The sequence below is a fragment of the Coturnix japonica genome, chromosome 7, assembly GCF_054131305.1.
Source record: "Coturnix japonica strain WE chromosome 7, WE-NBRP24, whole genome shotgun sequence".
In the NCBI taxonomy this organism is placed as follows: domain Eukaryota; kingdom Metazoa; phylum Chordata; class Aves; order Galliformes; family Phasianidae; genus Coturnix; species Coturnix japonica.
The window spans coordinates 12,799,931-12,817,326 of NC_140669.1; the positions used below are offsets into that span (position 1 = coordinate 12,799,931).

At 46.5% G+C, this 17,396-nt stretch overlaps 1 protein-coding gene across 4 annotated transcripts in view; it reads right to left on the reverse strand.

Annotated features, from left to right (window-relative positions):
- LOC107316822 (uncharacterized) overlaps window positions 1-16,885 on the reverse strand; it is a 35,449-nt gene extending 18,564 nt beyond the window's left edge. Inside the window, exon 1 of one of the 4 annotated variants that reach the window (XM_085553298.1) lies at window positions 16,698-16,885. The gene's annotated coding sequence lies outside the window, so the exon portion shown is untranslated. Of the gene's footprint in view, window positions 1-14,407; window positions 14,587-16,697 lie in introns of those variants that run through there. The other 3 variants (XM_085553300.1, XM_015868770.3, XM_085553299.1) reach the window with 3 other exon arrangements.
- Between the last annotated feature and the right edge of the window lie 511 nt (window positions 16,886-17,396).

The following is a 17,396-nucleotide window of genomic DNA, read 5'->3' on the forward strand; positions in this document are numbered from 1 at the left end:
TTCTAACGTTGCACCAAGAGTCCCAGCATGAGCTTTAAAATGCATATGGCAAAGGAAGGCAATCACACATTAATTCTGCTAGTTAGTATGTCATCAGCTTCTGCTCCCTAAACCTTAAATTTTGATTGAATTAGTGGCTTACTGCATTGGAATTTCCAAAAAGGCAACATGAAGCCTAACAGAAAAATATCTCTCAAAGTAAATCTATTGATTTTAATTCATTAACTGCACTGGGACCTGGTCCAGCACCTCCTGAAGCTGATGGAAGGGGGATGAGCCGAGTCTTTGCAAGCCAACAGCGCACACCCCACTGGCAAGCTCAGAATTATGTCCAAGGGAAGAGGGAGATGCTCTGGTGGGTCAGGGCGATGATCTCATCCTACAACTTATTTGGTCACTTCTCAAGGCTGCCAAGCACGGGGGTACTGCCTGCAGAGGCAGGTTTGGCATGGGGAAACCTGGACTGCAGCATTGCCAACAGCCCTACTTAGTGAGGGTGTCCGCAGGCAGTCATGCTGCCCACTCTGCTGAGCGTGGATGTCCAAAGCAATGGTTCTGAAGAAAACCTGGGAAGGCTGTTCCAGTCAATTGTGTCAGCCCAGGAATTAGTCCTAAGAAGGTCCAAAGCTGCACGATGCTCATTTCACCAGGCAGTGAGAGCCCTGACAGAAAGCTGGTGTAGCCGGCCCGGTTCTGCCTCTGGGTCAGAACATCACAAGCCTTTTCTCTTCCTACCTACTGGAAAGAAGAAAGTCTCTTTCTTTCTTCTTGTTTGCACATTTTCAGCTCCTCAGTACCCAAGTCTCCCCTGTGGGCCTCTATAAACAACCCCCTCCCTTTCAGATGCTGATGCTTTTCATCTAATTAGACACCGGGCCAGACCAGAGTTGGGTGTAAATCAGTAGAGCTTGTCAATGCTAATTTAAATCTGCTGAGAATTCCCCTTCCTTCACCATTTAGCAGAGTTATATGACATGTCTTTTATCTAACCTCACAGTTTAACTTGCCATTCCCCTTTCCTGGCCCCCGAGCCTCCTGCTTTGCTTGGAACTCCCCGTAGGCTTGCTGGATAAGTCGCTTATTTGCAATGTAAAGCATCTCTCAGTGCCACAGTACCGTGCAAACAAACCCAAGAGAGGCATATTGAACAATACTTCTGCAGCAAACCCAGCCACAGCTTTTTCTGACAGCGGTTCCCTGCAGCACACACTGCTCACGACTTGCTAAAGAAAGAGATATGTCCCCTACCATCACCATGCAATGCAGAGCCCCGCTCAAGGAAGGTAGTGGAAGAAGATAAGAGGTTTGACTCCACAGTGGCCCTAAACTCTCTTCTTTCTCCCTGGAGCTGGTGGTGACAGCCCATCACCCAGCTCAGCACTGCATACACCCTGACTGTCAATAGGCAGGACACCATGAATGACTTCTTGTTGCTATGGTGATATTGATGGATAGTCCCTAGGGCTGGTGAGAATTCAGGGAAAGATAAGAAAAAAAAAAAGTGGGTCAAAAAAATTCAGCATGGAAGTGTGAGTTTGCCTATAAATGAACAGTTAAATGACAACCAGAATGGATTCAACAGCACTCTGCACTTCCTGAATCCTCCTTCTCTTTACGGGAACAAAGCAGTGCAGAGCCAGCACCACCACTCCTGCCAGCAGCAGGACTCTGCTTCTTCAGTACTATGAGGATATCTGCAGGCCTTTCATTACCAGGCACTATTTCTGCCGCTTCACCCTGGTAATTTACTTCACATACAGAGTTGAAAACTTGGCTCCAGTGAAATCACTTGGAGCCCTGCCAGCAGGCAAAGAGCCAAGAGTTTGCCTAGATCTCAAAAGGCCTTATCACAAGTGACAATTTCATTCAGCTGCCACAATAGCCACCAGCAACCTCCTGCCTTTCCAGAGCTGTTTCAAGTGCAAAAAAGTCACTGTAACGCTGCTTTCTTTGCTCTGCTTTCCAGACGCTCAGCACAGTGCAAAGCTCACAGCTTTCTCTGCAGTACATGATGCAGTGTGATCTCTTCCCCTTCATCCAAGCTGAGTAATGAAGCAGTGACCGCTGGCAAGGACAGGCTGTGCTCCACTTGCAGTTGGGCACTGTCACCTTGCACAAAGTGCTCCAGGGATGTGGGGTTTAAGAACTTGCTTTCTAAAATGTCACTTCTCTCTTTGGCCTTGCATTCTCCAAGAATAACTTTATTTCTAATCCAGGCTACTGACATCATAGTAAAGGAACAACAAAATCTCAATGGACTTATTCCTCTGCGTATAGCATTTATCTGAGCCTTTGAGGGGTGTGCAGACTGCAAGGTGCTTGTTTCATGACCCAGATTATAATATAAATAGTATATTTTAAAGCATGCCTATTATCCTAGCAAAGGTTCTATGCTTTCTGCTGTGCTTTGTCTAGAAGTTGCCCTAAAGATGTACAAACCTCACTAAAGAACTTCTTACTCCCAACAGTGGTACCACTCCAGGTAAGTAATCAGCTGGTGGGATTTTACTTCCAGAAAGCTGTTATTGTTTTGGATCTGTCATTATGAATAAATATCATTACACTCCCGGTCTTGCCAGTAATTGCTCTTTTGTAGATCAGATCCAAGTGATGCATCAGCTTTTCCACCACTCACGCATTCAGATCTTTCACTCTCATGTGATTCAGGACCAGGAGACAAAATCACCCTGTAACTCTCTTCTGTATCCTTTGATAAACGCGATTTTAATGGACTATGGAGCCTGAAAGCATATTATGACACGAACAGATCCCAAGAGCAAAATTCAGTGAGTTTATCCTACATCACATGTGGCTATTCATCAAATTTATTAGGCAAGGTTCCTAAGCACGCAGAGGCCTAGCCAGCACTGACAGAGGCTTTCTCTCATAGAGAAACCCTTTGATCAGACTGTCATCATCACTTATTTGCTTGTGTTCCATATTCTTGAATGCTTCAATAAGTTATTTTTCCCAGCTGACTATCAGAGACAAAGGCTGCTCTTTCAACTTGGATTTGCACCTCTTTCCTTCACCTCCACTTCAATTAGCTATGAAAATGTTTAGGATTTTTTTTTCCTCCAGCTCCTTTTGTCAGCCTGCCTATATTAGATGTTTTAGGAACACTGATGGCTGGAGAAAACTCCAGTTGGTGTCCACCCTACAGGAAAGGCTGTGGCTAGCAATTAGCAAGCTTAATGTCCTGCTTGACCTGCTGCTGGCCAGGGCAGGGTGCACAGAAACAAGAGCAGCAGCATCTTTCCCCCAGGTAGGAACAAGGAAATGGGTGTCTGTGAGCATCACAGGTGGAAGAAAGGTTTCACCACTAACCAGGTGTGGTGACATAGCCAGAAACTGGTTTTTCGCTCTGGAAGATGGGGGAGGCTGTAGGGACATAATATGTCCTTTAAATAAGATCTTTGTTACACGTCCATCATATCATAAGTAATTTCCTGGCAACATTTATATCATCACCATTAAAAAAGGAATTCTATGACTGATCAATATCAGCAAATATGCTCTAAGAATGCTCCTAACCACATACATATGGTTTAACTTTTCAGTATTGCCAATGGACTTGGTCTTTTTGGTGCTCCACTAGTTCGTACTCCAAAAGTTGATAAAAGAAGAGACAAGATATGCCCCTGTTTTAAGTCAGCTGTAAGAAAATGGGTTTGTTTGCTCAAATGCACAAGATAACATGTGTGACTAAATCGCATCTTCCTGCAGTGTGGGTCAGCCAACACACATGTAAAATGCTGAAGAAAAGTAAGAATGAACATAGCAGTTCTGCAACTCTTTCTAAGCAAGTGAAGAAGATAAGGACATTAAGCCAGACCCCTCATCCTGTACCATGGACCCCAGGTACTGGCTGTATCACATACAGGGTATCTCTCCAGATACCCTGTGGTCCTTCCTAGGCCACTGTCTTGCTGCGGGTTCCGAAGCTAGCTGCTTCCAACCAGCTCTGAGCTCTGTTTCCCTAGCAATAAGAGACATCATGACTTTCTTTCCATTCTGCAAAGCATTCCAAGTGTCTCATGAAGGCTGCTATATTCTTATCCATTTTTCTTTTTCAACTGAGGAAAAAAAATAAGGCACAGATCATAGTACATGACAAAAGTCCTTGACTGCTAATTGAAATTATCAAGGCAGGACTAAGTTTATCCAGGAACAGCATCATGGCTCAGCTGCAGGCAAACAACCAGATTTCTTCTAATAACTAACTTGGCTCCTATACAGCACTGAAGTCTGAAGCCTTTGCAGTTGTCTCCAAATACTGACACATACCCAAAGCTGAACACTCTACAGCAAGGAAAGACAGAACCACACTACAGTTGGGTGATATCAATCAAAAGAGAGGACGTACCATCTATGCAGATACTCAATCATTCCTGGTAAGTAGATCTGAAACCTTCACAAATTCCTATTTTAAGTACCACCCTGAAGAGGAGATGGTGCCTACGCTACAGCCAGTATGATGGTAAGAGCCTTGTACAACACAGCACCCCAGAAAAGGATTTAACCTCAGCTTCACAAATATTGTTTGTCAAGAATTCCTGCATGTAGCTATAACACCTCTGAAAGTTTAATTACCACTTAAGAAATGGAAGACAAAACGAGCTATGTGACCTTTCCCACCCCAGAATCCTGTAGGTCAGCATTATTTAAGACAACTGGGAGCCTGAAAAGCTAAACATTAGTGTTGGCAGATGAACAGATGGATGGATTACTGCCAGCATAATCCATCTTCTCACTTGCCTCCATAGGACTGGGTGACATTCAAAGCTAACTACTTCCCTATGCAAAGAGAAATGCACGCAGTGCAATGAGCAGGCTTTAAAATGGACTCATCAGCTGGCAGGACCAGTAGCAAAATGCTTTATGGCTGCTATTCAGTGTTGCAGGCGAAGCTATAAACAAAAGACATCAGGCTGTGACAAAAGTGGGTGCTGTAATGACTGCAGTGGATTTGCTATAAAGCAACTCCCAAGCAAGTTGCAGAAATCTGTCACTCCTCCTCCGTGTATACCCTAAATCTAATTAGCCTTAATAATTAATCAGAGCAGATAAAAGCATGGTGTTATCATTGAAGGGGATACCATCTACAGTTCTGTGAAAAATTTTCATCCCTGCTTTTGTTCGGGGTTCCAAGATGAAATCATCCAACCAGTGAAAAAATAAAAAGAGCAAAGTCCATCTTGTAGATTTACAACCAGTGACTGTACAGACATTGGCCAGCCTGGAAATTGCCAGGCACACTCAGTTCAGAGCAGCTCACGCAGCTGATTCTAACATGTACATTTGTGCCTCTAACACCCTAAAGGACAGTCACACTGCCGACCGCCCTGCAGTGCCACCCAGATCACAATGTGTGCTGCGGGTTTTATTTTTGCAAGGGCTAAAGTCTTCAGGACTTACTCTACAGGCTGGCAAACATCAGCGCTGTTGATAAAGTCAGGTAGAGCAGCCAAGTGCAGGCAAAATTTGGTCCTGGGATCCAGGTGAACGGAGCTTCCTGTAACCCATCGAGCTTCACTGAACTTGCCTATATAATTTAAACCAAAAATGCACTCGTTTCCACTTACTATTGCCCATATGCCACCATGGCTAAATATACTTACGTATTAGCATTTATGTGACATGCGGTACAAAATCCATATGGCTCTTTTCAGCAAGCAGCAATAGTAAGAAGGGGGAAGTGCAGAGATTTTAGAGACAGAGCCTGCAAAGCTCTTTCTAAGCACCATGAAATGCTCGCTGCATTTTAGAGACTGTTGGAGCCTATTCTGCTCTTCCCACATGGGCACAGTAGGATTGCACCCATTGCACAAGGCTGCTGTCCCACCTCAGCCTCCTCACCAGGGACATCCCTCTTGCTGCTCCATGGCATGGAGTTTTCCAAGCCCTCAGAGTTGGAGTATGACTTTCCCAGGTTAAACAGAAGAAAGAAATATTTATAATTTAACAAAGGAACAGAAAACCAAGAGTTTTCAAAAGCTCATGCAGCAAGCACCACCAGGTGACCTTCCAGGGTGGATGTAGGAGTAGAGCAACTCGAGACTGGCGTCAGCGGCCTTTCTGACTTCCAAAAGGCAAACAACACAAAGGAAATCCTTTGAAGGTTAAGGATTTGCTTTAGTAGATAAAGTGCAAAAGTGTTTGCTATCACTGCTTAAATCACAGAAAAATAGGGCAGGTAATTAACTGCTTCTGGGTACTGCTTACCTTAACCATCAAGACCGTTAAACATTCACATCCACAAAGACAAAAGCTGTGTGCCTGCCAGAGCCTGCAGTCAGAGTGCTGAGCCGGGGCCTCACGCTGTTAGTACTTCCAGTCCTATAGATGAAGGGAACTGAACTCCAAAACTTGCTGTATCCCTTACGGGCACACACTGTGTTAGACTTAACGTTGACAGATAGTGAGGAATTGATCACAGAATTAAAAACATAACTGGTTGCTTAGTTACCAATGATCTGTAGGCAGTTATGCTCACTGTGTGCAAACAGCCCAGTACAAACCAATTATCCATCATTACGACTCTGAAAACACTGCTTTCAGAGAGCTGAAAACAACCATGTGCCAGGCCATAAAGGAGCATTAAGCAGAAAAACCAAAATTATAATTGAGAGTTTGGGGCTTTGGGTTTGTTTTTGTTAAGTTTTCAAACATATGACTGAGCAAAATATATTGGCTTGGGAAAAAACATTGGGTTCTTGTTTATTAGGAAACCGAATATAGGCGTGGTATGCTGGGGAAAATAGAAAGTAGTAAATTAAAATGACAAGCTAAGAATTGTACAAAACTGATAAGGGGGGGGGGGGGAAAGAGCTAAGAAAAAGCTGCAGGATTAACGATAGCATGAAGCAGCTGGAAACTGCTGGGTCCTAAAAACAGCACAGTCTCATTTCTGCAATGAAGGAGAACAACAGACGGCAGCAGTGCCATGAATGCAGAGTGAGCAGCAGCTACCTCTGTCAGCAGCTCAGCACTAACTGCCCTAGGAGCTCTGTAAAATTAATCTGAGGTGATTCATGTTCTTTGCTTTGCTACCAAGCATGAGATCAGTGGCCTTAGACTTGGGTCACTTTGGAAGATAACAGAAGAGCAGTGCGATCCTGTCAGCTGGGAACAGAAGCTAGACCACAGCAGACTACAGGTAGGTGCTTGATTTATGGTGAAGATCTGTAATGCCTAGAATAATCTTCTTGGGGCAGTGATGAGCAGTGGAAATGGGTATGACATGGGGAACAGAGCCCAGCCCCCATGCAGGGCAGATGAGAAGAGCCAGCATGCGCAATGGATACAGAGATCTGCAGATATCCCCTCCATATCTTGCAACACAAATATATGGTTATTGCTATTTAATAGACTGTGAGGAGACACACTTTGATTTCTCACTATTAGATGCTATTCTTTCATGTTCCATCCACAAAGATCAAACAATTAAAACTCCCATAACCATGACCTTCCTTTAGCTAAGTATGCCCTTCATCTATCAATCAAAGTCTTAGTGCCACTAAGTCCTTTCATAGGCACATGCTGGAGAAATCCTATGCATGTATCCCACAGTTTTTACAGAGGAAAGGATGAAATAGTTCAATCTCACTTCTTTATGCAACACAGCACCATATGAAATAAATACTATATTAGCAACATACATCACCCTTTTGCCTTTAACTCCATCATGAGATTGGTTCTTTTGCAGCAAGGAGAGTGGAAGCAAACAAAAGGTGGAGTAATTTTGAGGTTGATAGCCTATGAACAGAGACAAGAATGTTTGTGCACACTCAGACGTACACAGAAACTGCCAATACTGCTTCAGTGTCAGAAAGCATTTTCTGTTGTTGTGCTTGAGCAGAAACACAGGGAAAGTTACGTTACAAGTGCAATCAAATTAGCTTTCAGGTTGCTGTGGTAGCTATTACGTCGTACAGAGGTTTATCGGCAACTCGGACAGGGTTTGCACAAGGTACCAAGATGCTACTTGCATACGTACCAGCAGTACCAGATTGATCCATGTAGATGCTTACTAAATAGACTGGTTCATAAATGCTCCAATCTACCCACTCTGGGGAAATATTAGAGACTTAGTAACAATTTCAGGAGAACGAGTCATTATGAAAGATGGAAAGTGCCTATTAGCTGCTGCAGAGTCCAGGCCATCTGTCTGAAGGGTCACCCTTTTTTTCCAGAGGTCAGCATCAAGCAGCTGAGTCCACTTCTGTACATGCAGAAGCACCTTCTCTATGTAAGGACAGAGCACTGGGATCCCACAAGAGACAGGGATGTTCTGTTGCCTCTGCTGACCACTGTAGAACCGCCCCAAATTAGCACTGTTTGCTACTAATCTCTTGTTAACAATAAAGGCCCTCAGGTAAGTAAACCTGGACACAATGAAAAAGGCCCCAGGAAATAATGGGCTTACCTTATCATACCCCAGTTGGCAGCACTGTCTGGAACATGGTGGAAAATTTGAGCTATTAAAATTAATGAAGGAACCGGCTATTCTTGAATAATTCATTACATATCAGCTGCTGCTGAGGTAATAGGAGCTCAGCAAGATCCTCTTTAGCACCTCACAGCGCCTACAAATCTTTAGCTAAAATAAAATTGAAGATCGGCTACTGAAAGGTTGAAGGGCTCTCTCTGTGTTTAGTGGGAGGTCCTGATTCCCATCACTGAGGTCTTCCAGCTGCCACCTATGAAATTAGTCAAGGTTTCTCAAATGGAAGACACCCAACTAACACCAAGATTTTTCAGCACCCAAACCATTCTGCCTCAGCCATCAACTTTTGCAGAACATAATAGTTCTATATTTCACGGCTCTTTCCAAAAATCAGCCTTAGACTTTTATATTTACCATAAGCTAAGGATATCTGAAGATAACAACCAGAAAAACAAGTCGATATATTTGAAAATACATTAGCTGGTCATGCAAAGAAGTAGGTAATACCATTCTCAGTATGGAGACCTCAAGGTATAACGTCTACTGCTGCTAAGGCCTTTCATTACTACAGGAATCAAACTGCCCACAGTCTGGGCAATGGCAGAGCTGGATTTTATTTTGTGGAAGTACTCTGATGTCAGCAGTTGACATCCTGAGATATTCGACCCAGCTCTGTGAGAAAAGACCACCAAGGTCTTCTCTTTCCACTCCTCTCCAAACAAACCACGCCATCAATCACTTGTGAGATTAAAGCCTACCCCCTTTGCCTGAAAGCGAAGGCAGCACTTTCTCCCCTGGCTGGCTGTCTCCTCTCTGGGGGAGGTCACACTGATTTACACCCCTGAGCTTTTTGTGGACACAGGCAAAGATCATTTGGAGAAGCCACAAAGTGATGTTGCAACTTCTCACCCTGGTGTGTGGACAAAGAAATTACTGTAGTTCTTACAGCTGGGGGGTGGGAGATGCTGGTAACACATGAGACCCAAGGTCTGCTCCTTGATTCCCCCAAAGCTTCCTTTGCTTTCTTCCTTGAGGAGACTAGCAGGCACTGACTGCATTTTCTCCATGCGAGACATCATCTCTGAGATATGATCACGTTGTAATGATCTGAGGAGTTGAAGAGCGGAGATGGGAGTAAAGGATTTCACTATTAAAGGAATAAATAAACCACCACAGCAGGAAATGGCAAAGAAATCTTGAAGATACGCTGTTTTCTTCAAGTGATTCTGTGAGGTAAAGACTGTGAGGGAAGTAGAAAAACAGAAGTTTCACCATACCCTATTTTTTTTCAGGAAGATATTAAAGCACATCTCAGCAGAGACAGTTCTGGGGAAGGCTGGCTGCTGGATCCTATTCAAACATTCACCTGGTTTCTTCTTTCTCAGTCTAAGCAGAAGGGGAAAATAAAAAATATAGTGTTTTGTTTTTTGTTTGTTGTTTTTTTAATCTTCCCTGCAGGTACGGTGGAACTAATCCAAAAGTGAACACTCACACAGCTTTGCCTAGGGCAGCGTAAGCACCTTCTCTAGTGAATCACTAGGTCCCCAAGGCTTTTGATCTCCCTAAATGAGTATTGTGGGGAAATGCTACCAGGTGCAAGGACGATGTGACACTGCTGAGCTAATGCACAACAGGTGTGTGTGGTGAGGGCCCGTGGGACACTGCCCCAGTCTCCCTAAGGTGCTGATGTACACCAGCTTCTCACTGTGCCTCAGTTTTCCTGCCTATTTTCCAGTCTTCCACAAGTGATTTCCTAAGTTGCTGCCCAGTATCTCTGAAGAAACTGGTAACAGCAGCTCCTCACTGTTAAGGGGTCAGTAGGAGCAGCTGTTGGCAGATAGGCACAGAGGATAGCACTGGAGGCAAAGGAAAACAGAGACAGACGGAAAATGGATGCTTTGACCATGCTACAGACAAGTAATACACGGCAATGTTTGAAAACACAAGTTCTGCAAGATGGAGATAACAGAGGCAGGACCAGACCTACTCAGATAGATCTGAAGCTTCTTTGAAGGTACTGCAGCCATACAAACATACTCGCAATGAAGATGAGGCTGAACTGTTTTGATGTTAATTGCCTGGCTGCTCTAATTGGATATGGGCTTTTAAGCCTCAAAGTAAGCTGTATGAAAAGCCAAACCAGTACTTAGCTCTCAACTCCCTTATCGTGACTTGCCCAGTACTGGATGGTCAGCACATACGTTCCTGTGCATTAGAACTGTCCATGGAGCTGACGTTTATTTTGCACCTGAAGCTGCTGTTCAGATTCTCTGAATTGAGGCAAAGCTGCTCTGGCCTGAGCTCAGTTCCTGCTCCAGGGAATGCCCTCAGGCACCAATAACCATCATCAGGAATCAGGTAATAACCACTGAGCTGCTGCAAATTCAGTAGTGCAATGACCGCGCTGAGACATCCAGTGATCTGCGATGATAAGACGCTGGCATCACTCATTCAGCACAGTGTTCCCCCAGACTTGGTGAGGAACACACTGCTCTCATATGGCAATTACATCTGAAAAACCAGCTACTACAAAGCAGTGTTTTGAACCAGAAGGTGATGAGCACAGCTTCCCGAGATGGCACAGAGTCCTGACATACTGGGCCCCTTGCTGCCATGCCAAGGGGCTAGCACAGAAGGGGACACAGTGCTGCAGTCAGACTCCTCCTTCCACTCACAGCACAAGGGTACCTCCCTTTATCTTCTGGCTCTCTACTAGCCAAGAGGGGACAGAAAACATTTACTCTTCTGAGCATTGCACGCTCCTGTGTTTACCTGGTGGAGCCCATCAAACAAGAATGCCACATAACCAAGCAGAAAGGGAGCTGGACTTGTATTTAAAGAGACACTGTTACAGACCTGATTTTATCCTTCATTACCAGTGTAAATAACCCAACCTGAAGCGAGGTACCTGACTTTGGCTACTGCCAGAGCAAGGAGGACACTGCAAAGAGCTACCAGGGGACACTACAATGAAACTGGCAACTTGTTTGAACAATTAATCACATCACAAGGCAAGATGAATCAATAATATGTATCGAGCTGGGAAAGTTAATCTGCATCCAGAGCATCATAACAAATTAAAAGGAAATAAAATCAGTACAACTCCACTGGCTCTCATTACTTTCACAGTGGAGAGTAATTAAAATCCATAGGCCAAATTCAATGCTGGAAGAACTCTTCTTCTGAAGCTGGAGGCACTGTTCAAGGGCATTGCTTTTTCCTACTGCTGTATGTTTCAAACAGTAACAGGGTAAGCAGGCAACCACATTAGAAGTGAGGCTCCCTGCTCCTTGCCCTTCCTCATGTGGAGTCATTTTGCCCATGCTGCCTTGGTACCTGATGGGTCTGAACCTCAAAAGCTCCAGGCACCTGATGACAAGGCCTCCCCAAGCCGATACATAACCAGCATTCATCAGCCCTAATCTCACCTCTTACATGCTCCCACTGAGCTGTGCTCTCTCATCCCCACTGCTCTGAGCACAGCCACTCCTGCTACACCTTCTCTTACTTGCTACATGAATTCCTTTCCCCACCACAGAGCAGGGAGCTTCTTCCTAAGCCATCTGGTACAAAAAAAGGGAAGAGAACACTGCACACGCTGTGCTGTTGTAAGCATGGAAAGGACAGCTGATGTGGCTGCAGGCTACGCGAGTGTCTGTGGCTGCTTCTGAGCCGGCCTACCTGTCTTATAGATTTGCTTCATGCTACTGCTAGAGCAATGAAAAGCCTGAGGAACACACTGACAGCCAGGATAGGTGTTGCAGGGTTGTTACTCCCCTATTTGCACGTGACCAGAAATAGCACAGTAGTGTATAGGAGCAATGACTGTGATCCTTGGAGACACTGCTGTACGGCAATTAGGTAAGACAAAACCTGGAAAATAGGGTAGATCTTCTCTGAAAGATGTGGCTGGCTGTGAAAGCACTGTGGTAATAGCACACCTGGTTCTGAGAGCCTGGAGTAGGACCTCAGTCCTTCCCAGCCCCCAGACTCAAACAAAGAAGCAATGCATCCTAACATTCAAAAGCTTATCAGCAAGGGAAGCTTGCACGGCTTACTCTTTCCTCTTCCAGAAACAGATTTGCTTTTCTTTCTTTCTCCTGTGACTCTGGCTGCTGTTTGCTCTCAGTGACGCTCTCAGAGCTTTCAGTGAAGCTGTGCTAACAACTTGTGAGGTCTCCCCACTGCAAATATGGCTCCTCCGAGCATAAAGCACTGCTTTGCAAAACCACGTTGCACGTTGAGTAGGAAGAGGGCTGCCACACTGCGGCTCATAGACAAGTTATCTTACACTGCAGAAACCTGAAGCCTGATTGCTCACAGAGAACAAAGCTGTTGCAACAGCTGCGGTAGAAAATGGGGCACATGAGTGCAAAACAGTTAAGTACCACAAACCAGGCCTCCTGAGGGAGTGCTGCAGGATCTTCTGTAATTGAGAGGTCTCCATTCAGTTCAGGACTGAGGTTTTTCCAGGTTAAACTACCACAACAGTGAAACTGTATTGATCCTTTACAAGAAGTTGTCTCCTACAGCGAAGAGGAATGTGATCTTAGCACAGCTGCAGTACTATATGTAACAGAGATTAAAACAAAAACTGGGACTCTAGGTAATGTGAAATCTCCTGTCTCTAGCAGTATGCAGTGATGGCAGGCAACTGGTTTGAAATTATCCTAGGTTCTCCGATCTGGTATGGCCAAAAGATAGAGATGCCACTGTCCTGTCTAAAGAATCTTCTCTCTACCTGATTCAGAAGGGAATTCTGAGCACTTCAGCTGTCCATTCACATGCCTTCCTCACCATGCCTCCAGAAACAGTCAGGCTGCTCCATCACAAATAAACAAGCTCTGACAGGATGCTGCCATCACTGATCTCAGCTGCTGGGCTGCACAACATCCAACTAGAACAGCTCTAGGACTGCAGCTATGACCAGCATAGCATCTGGCTGCTCCTGCAAGCACTAATAAAGAACCAAGAGTGTAAACTGCTATTGGCATCTGCTGAGGCTTCATATCCCAAAGGAAAAAATATTTTTGCTTACATGTATCTTTAAGCATTTCAACAGCAGCAGAGGCAAGGGCGTAACACTCTCTCTAGCTAACAGCACTTGCAAAATACAAAGCCGTGATCATAAGAACATACTGCTGCTTTTTGGCTTCCTGTGTAGGAGAGAGGAATAGAGATGAATTTCAAAAGCATCTTCAGTTCCTTCCTGGAAGGAAGCCTTTCCAGGTGCTACTTAATTCCCAATTAGGTTATTTCTAGAAGATGAGGAGATTCTCAGAAAGTCCACAGAGGTCCCCGCGTTGTTCCATGGCTTAACAAATAACGTAAGATGGTTGAGATTTTTTTTTCCCTTTTCCCCTTGTGCTTCACCTTGAAGCAGCTGTTAGCAGAGCCAGAGAACTCCTCTTCCCCTCAGCGTATTTAATACAGCCTTGGCAAAGGAAATGCACTCTGTCATCTTATGAATATGGGAATTGCTTAATTCTCCAGCTATTCTCATTACCTCATCCCGAGGGTCTCAGCTTTCCATAGCTAATTCCTGAAATCATAGACTTTCCTCTGTCCTTGCTGTCCTTGAACAGCAAATAGCAGGTCCTCATATAACCAATGCTGGTGTCTGCTGTGGGAGCTCAGCCTTCCCAGGGCCATCCCTGAGAAGGGAGTGCTCTGTGGACGAGGTGACTGATCCCAGCTCTGCAGGACAGATCCCAGAGCTGCTCACCTTTGTTGCTGTAAAGAGGGTTTGAAAACACCCAGCACTGCAACATGCTGCAGTGGCTCAGGACTGGCTGAATGGCTCTGAAAGTCAGGAGCAGTAAAACACAATCCTCCGGCAGCAGAGGAGAATCCTCCATTCCCAAAAGCCACCAAGCTCCCTGCCTCCTTTCCCCCATCCCCCATGAGTCCCACAGTGCCTTCCACCTGTCACTCCACTATCCCCTCCTCGTCACATACCTTCTCAGACCACCTTCCTTCTCTTCATCCATGCAGCTGTTCTGTGCCCCCTCGTTATTTCTCCTAGGCTCACTGATGTTGCCAGCCTTCTCCATCCTCCCAAGACTCAAAGCAAAAGATGTTCCTGTGCTGCAAGGTGCTAATGGCTGCCAGGAACCAGCTGTTGGGGCCGCTGTGAACTGCCAAGCAGATGGAAGCTGAGCTCATTATGAAGCAGGGACTGCGAAACTCACAGGAACTCTGGCCAGAGGAGCCTCCCAGAGACAAATAGGTGCATCCTTTGCATGCCATCATGTGACAGGTGAGCAGGACAGCCACTAAGCTGCAGACAGCTCTACAGCCCTGGCTGAAGAACTGCATGCTAAGCCTTCTCATCTCACAAGCACCCATGAGTGCTGCTGCCAGGCTGCTCTGGACAAATAGAACATGCTCGTGCACTGCAGTGGCAGCTGGGGAAAAACCTAATGCTGGTCTCAAGGGATAGATTCCTGCAGGGCACAGGCAAGAAGGGGCTCTTATCAGAGGCAAGGATGTATCTAATACAGCGCAGGCTACTGAGCCCAGACTGTGGCAAGGTAGAAAGAAACACAAGTTCTTTCTATTTTCTTTTGTGACACAGGACATTTTTTTGCCTGGAGTTTACCAAAACAGTAACTGCATCAGTGCTAAATAGAAAATGGATCGTGTCTTTCAGCAGCTCATCCTTCAGGGTTCAAAACTACCCTGATAGAAGGAATCACCTTGAAGTCCATGGTTTTGTAACCAGAACCTCCCTTCCAATTGGTCGTATTATAGGGCTGTAAATACAATAGTTCCATCAATAGTATGGAACAGTCATGCTACATTTGTATTAACATAAATGAGTGCTAATGTAGCACAGAGCTAATCTGATATGACAGTAATTGGCCGATGCCCAGCAATGGAGGCCTGAAGCGATGCTCACTCCCTCTTCTCTGCAAGAACTGTCCCTTCAAAACACCAGTAAGGAAACAAACTGTGACACCGCATCGTGTCTGCCGGTAGGAAGCAATGCCTTGTGGTCCTGCAGCACTGCAGGGTTTGGCATCTTGTTTCTCGAGGGTGTTTGTTGCAAGAGTAGAATTTGATCTTCTACAAAGTTAAATATTGAGGAATAAAGGTTTCCAGAAGATCTCAGAAGACTCGAGCTGCCCAGAGCTCTGCAAATACCAGGTGGAGCACAATCTCAAACACTGCCCATCTCCTGTCTGGGCCACAAAACCAAGCGGGCAGGTTCTCAAGCAGGCTGGCATCTTTTGGGTTACAGTCACCACTTATTTTGCTATTGAAAGTGTGCCCTTCAGTGCAAGGTTAGTCTTTTCAAAGGGACAGACCCTCTCCCTTTCATAAGAGAGGCTGACAAAGCCACAGCAGATACCTGGCCGTTCTGCATTTCCCTCATTAGCACTATTTGCTGTCTGATCATACAGTGCCTCATCCAACACCGAGCCTATTCCATGGCTGCTAGGTTATACACCCGCACACACCAACAACCACAGATCCATGTCAATCAGACACTGCTCTTCCCATTATAAAGATACACAAACCTTGGCAAAACCATCTCAAAACATGGCCTGGTAGAGCCCAGGGCAGCTCAGGGAGCAGCTAGTGAGGATAAGAGATGACTTTATCATGAGGCGTGGGAGAGAACCTCAGCCAGAAGCCTGAGGAGCTGTGAGAGAACCTCAGCCTGAGGAGCTGTGAGATCCTCGTTTAGGTTCCAGATGCGACTTAAATCTGACTTCAATCTTTTTAGGTTCCCAATCTGCTCCTCCATCTGCAAAAAGGGGGCAGGAAAAGCAGCACAACCTCTGTAGCAGGGCTCCGAGCCCCCATCGCTGCCTATGGAGCACTCTATGGAGTAGCAAAGGGAAGCGGGTATTATCGCCCCTGTGCCCTGCGTACAGCTCTTCCTGGTGCCCTTCAGTGCCACAGCGATGAGGGGATGCAACAGTGCAGGCGCAGCGCGCCCTTTGCTGCAGCGCAAACAGAGATGGGCGAAGCGGGCGCCTCGATGCGCCCCGGGGGATTCCCGGACAGCCGCTCGGATCCGTGAGGTGCCGTAGCAAACAGCCCGGCTACCGGTACAACGGCACCGTGTGCTGCAATGCCCGCAGCATCCCGCACAGCCCCGCCGTGCATCCCGCACACCCCGCACACCGCGCTCCAGCGCCGCACCGACAAAGGCCCCACACAACCGGCGGCCCCCGGCCGAGGAGAGACGGGAGCGGCCGCCCGCCTTTGTGTGGGCCCCTCCTGCCGCCGTACCCACCTGCACAGCCCGCACGCGGCCCGGCTCCTCTCGCCTTTGTTGTGCATGCCCGGCAGCGCCGAGCCCGGCCCGCACCGCCCGCCCCTCAGCGCCGCACCGCTACGGGCCCGGCTGAGCCCGTCACCGCGGCAACGGCGTGTGGAGCAGGGGGCGGGAACGGCACCGAGTAACGGCACCGCCCGCACAGCGACCGTGGGAGGGGAGGGACTGAGGGAGGGTGGGAGAGTTCGGTGTGCGTACCGAGAGCCTCATCTCTTGACATAAAATACACTAAGCCACAGAATAGTGCGGGTGGGTGGCTGTACAGCAGAGGATGCGGTGCTGGGTGTGCAGACAGGCAGTGTGTTTGCAATGGAACAGGTGGTTTGCTGCAGTTCAGCTGGGCATTGTCCAGCACTAGAGCCTGGCAGCTGCTGGGGAAGATTCATCCCCATCTTTTCCAGCTCTGTTGTTGGTTTCTGATGGGCACGGTCTGATACTAATAGCAAGGCCGAGCAGAACATGTAATTCAGCAGTCACATGTGAGCACCCTGGCAAATAACGGGTTTTTCCACCGGTTAATTCTCCAAGAAGGGAACTGAGAGCCAACTCAGTGCCTGCTAAAAGAATTAACCCAGAGCACAGCTCTTCCTCCTGGCAGCTGCCCAGTTATTCATTTTAATGTATCAGCTGCATCTGAACGGCCTTGGACTTCTGCCT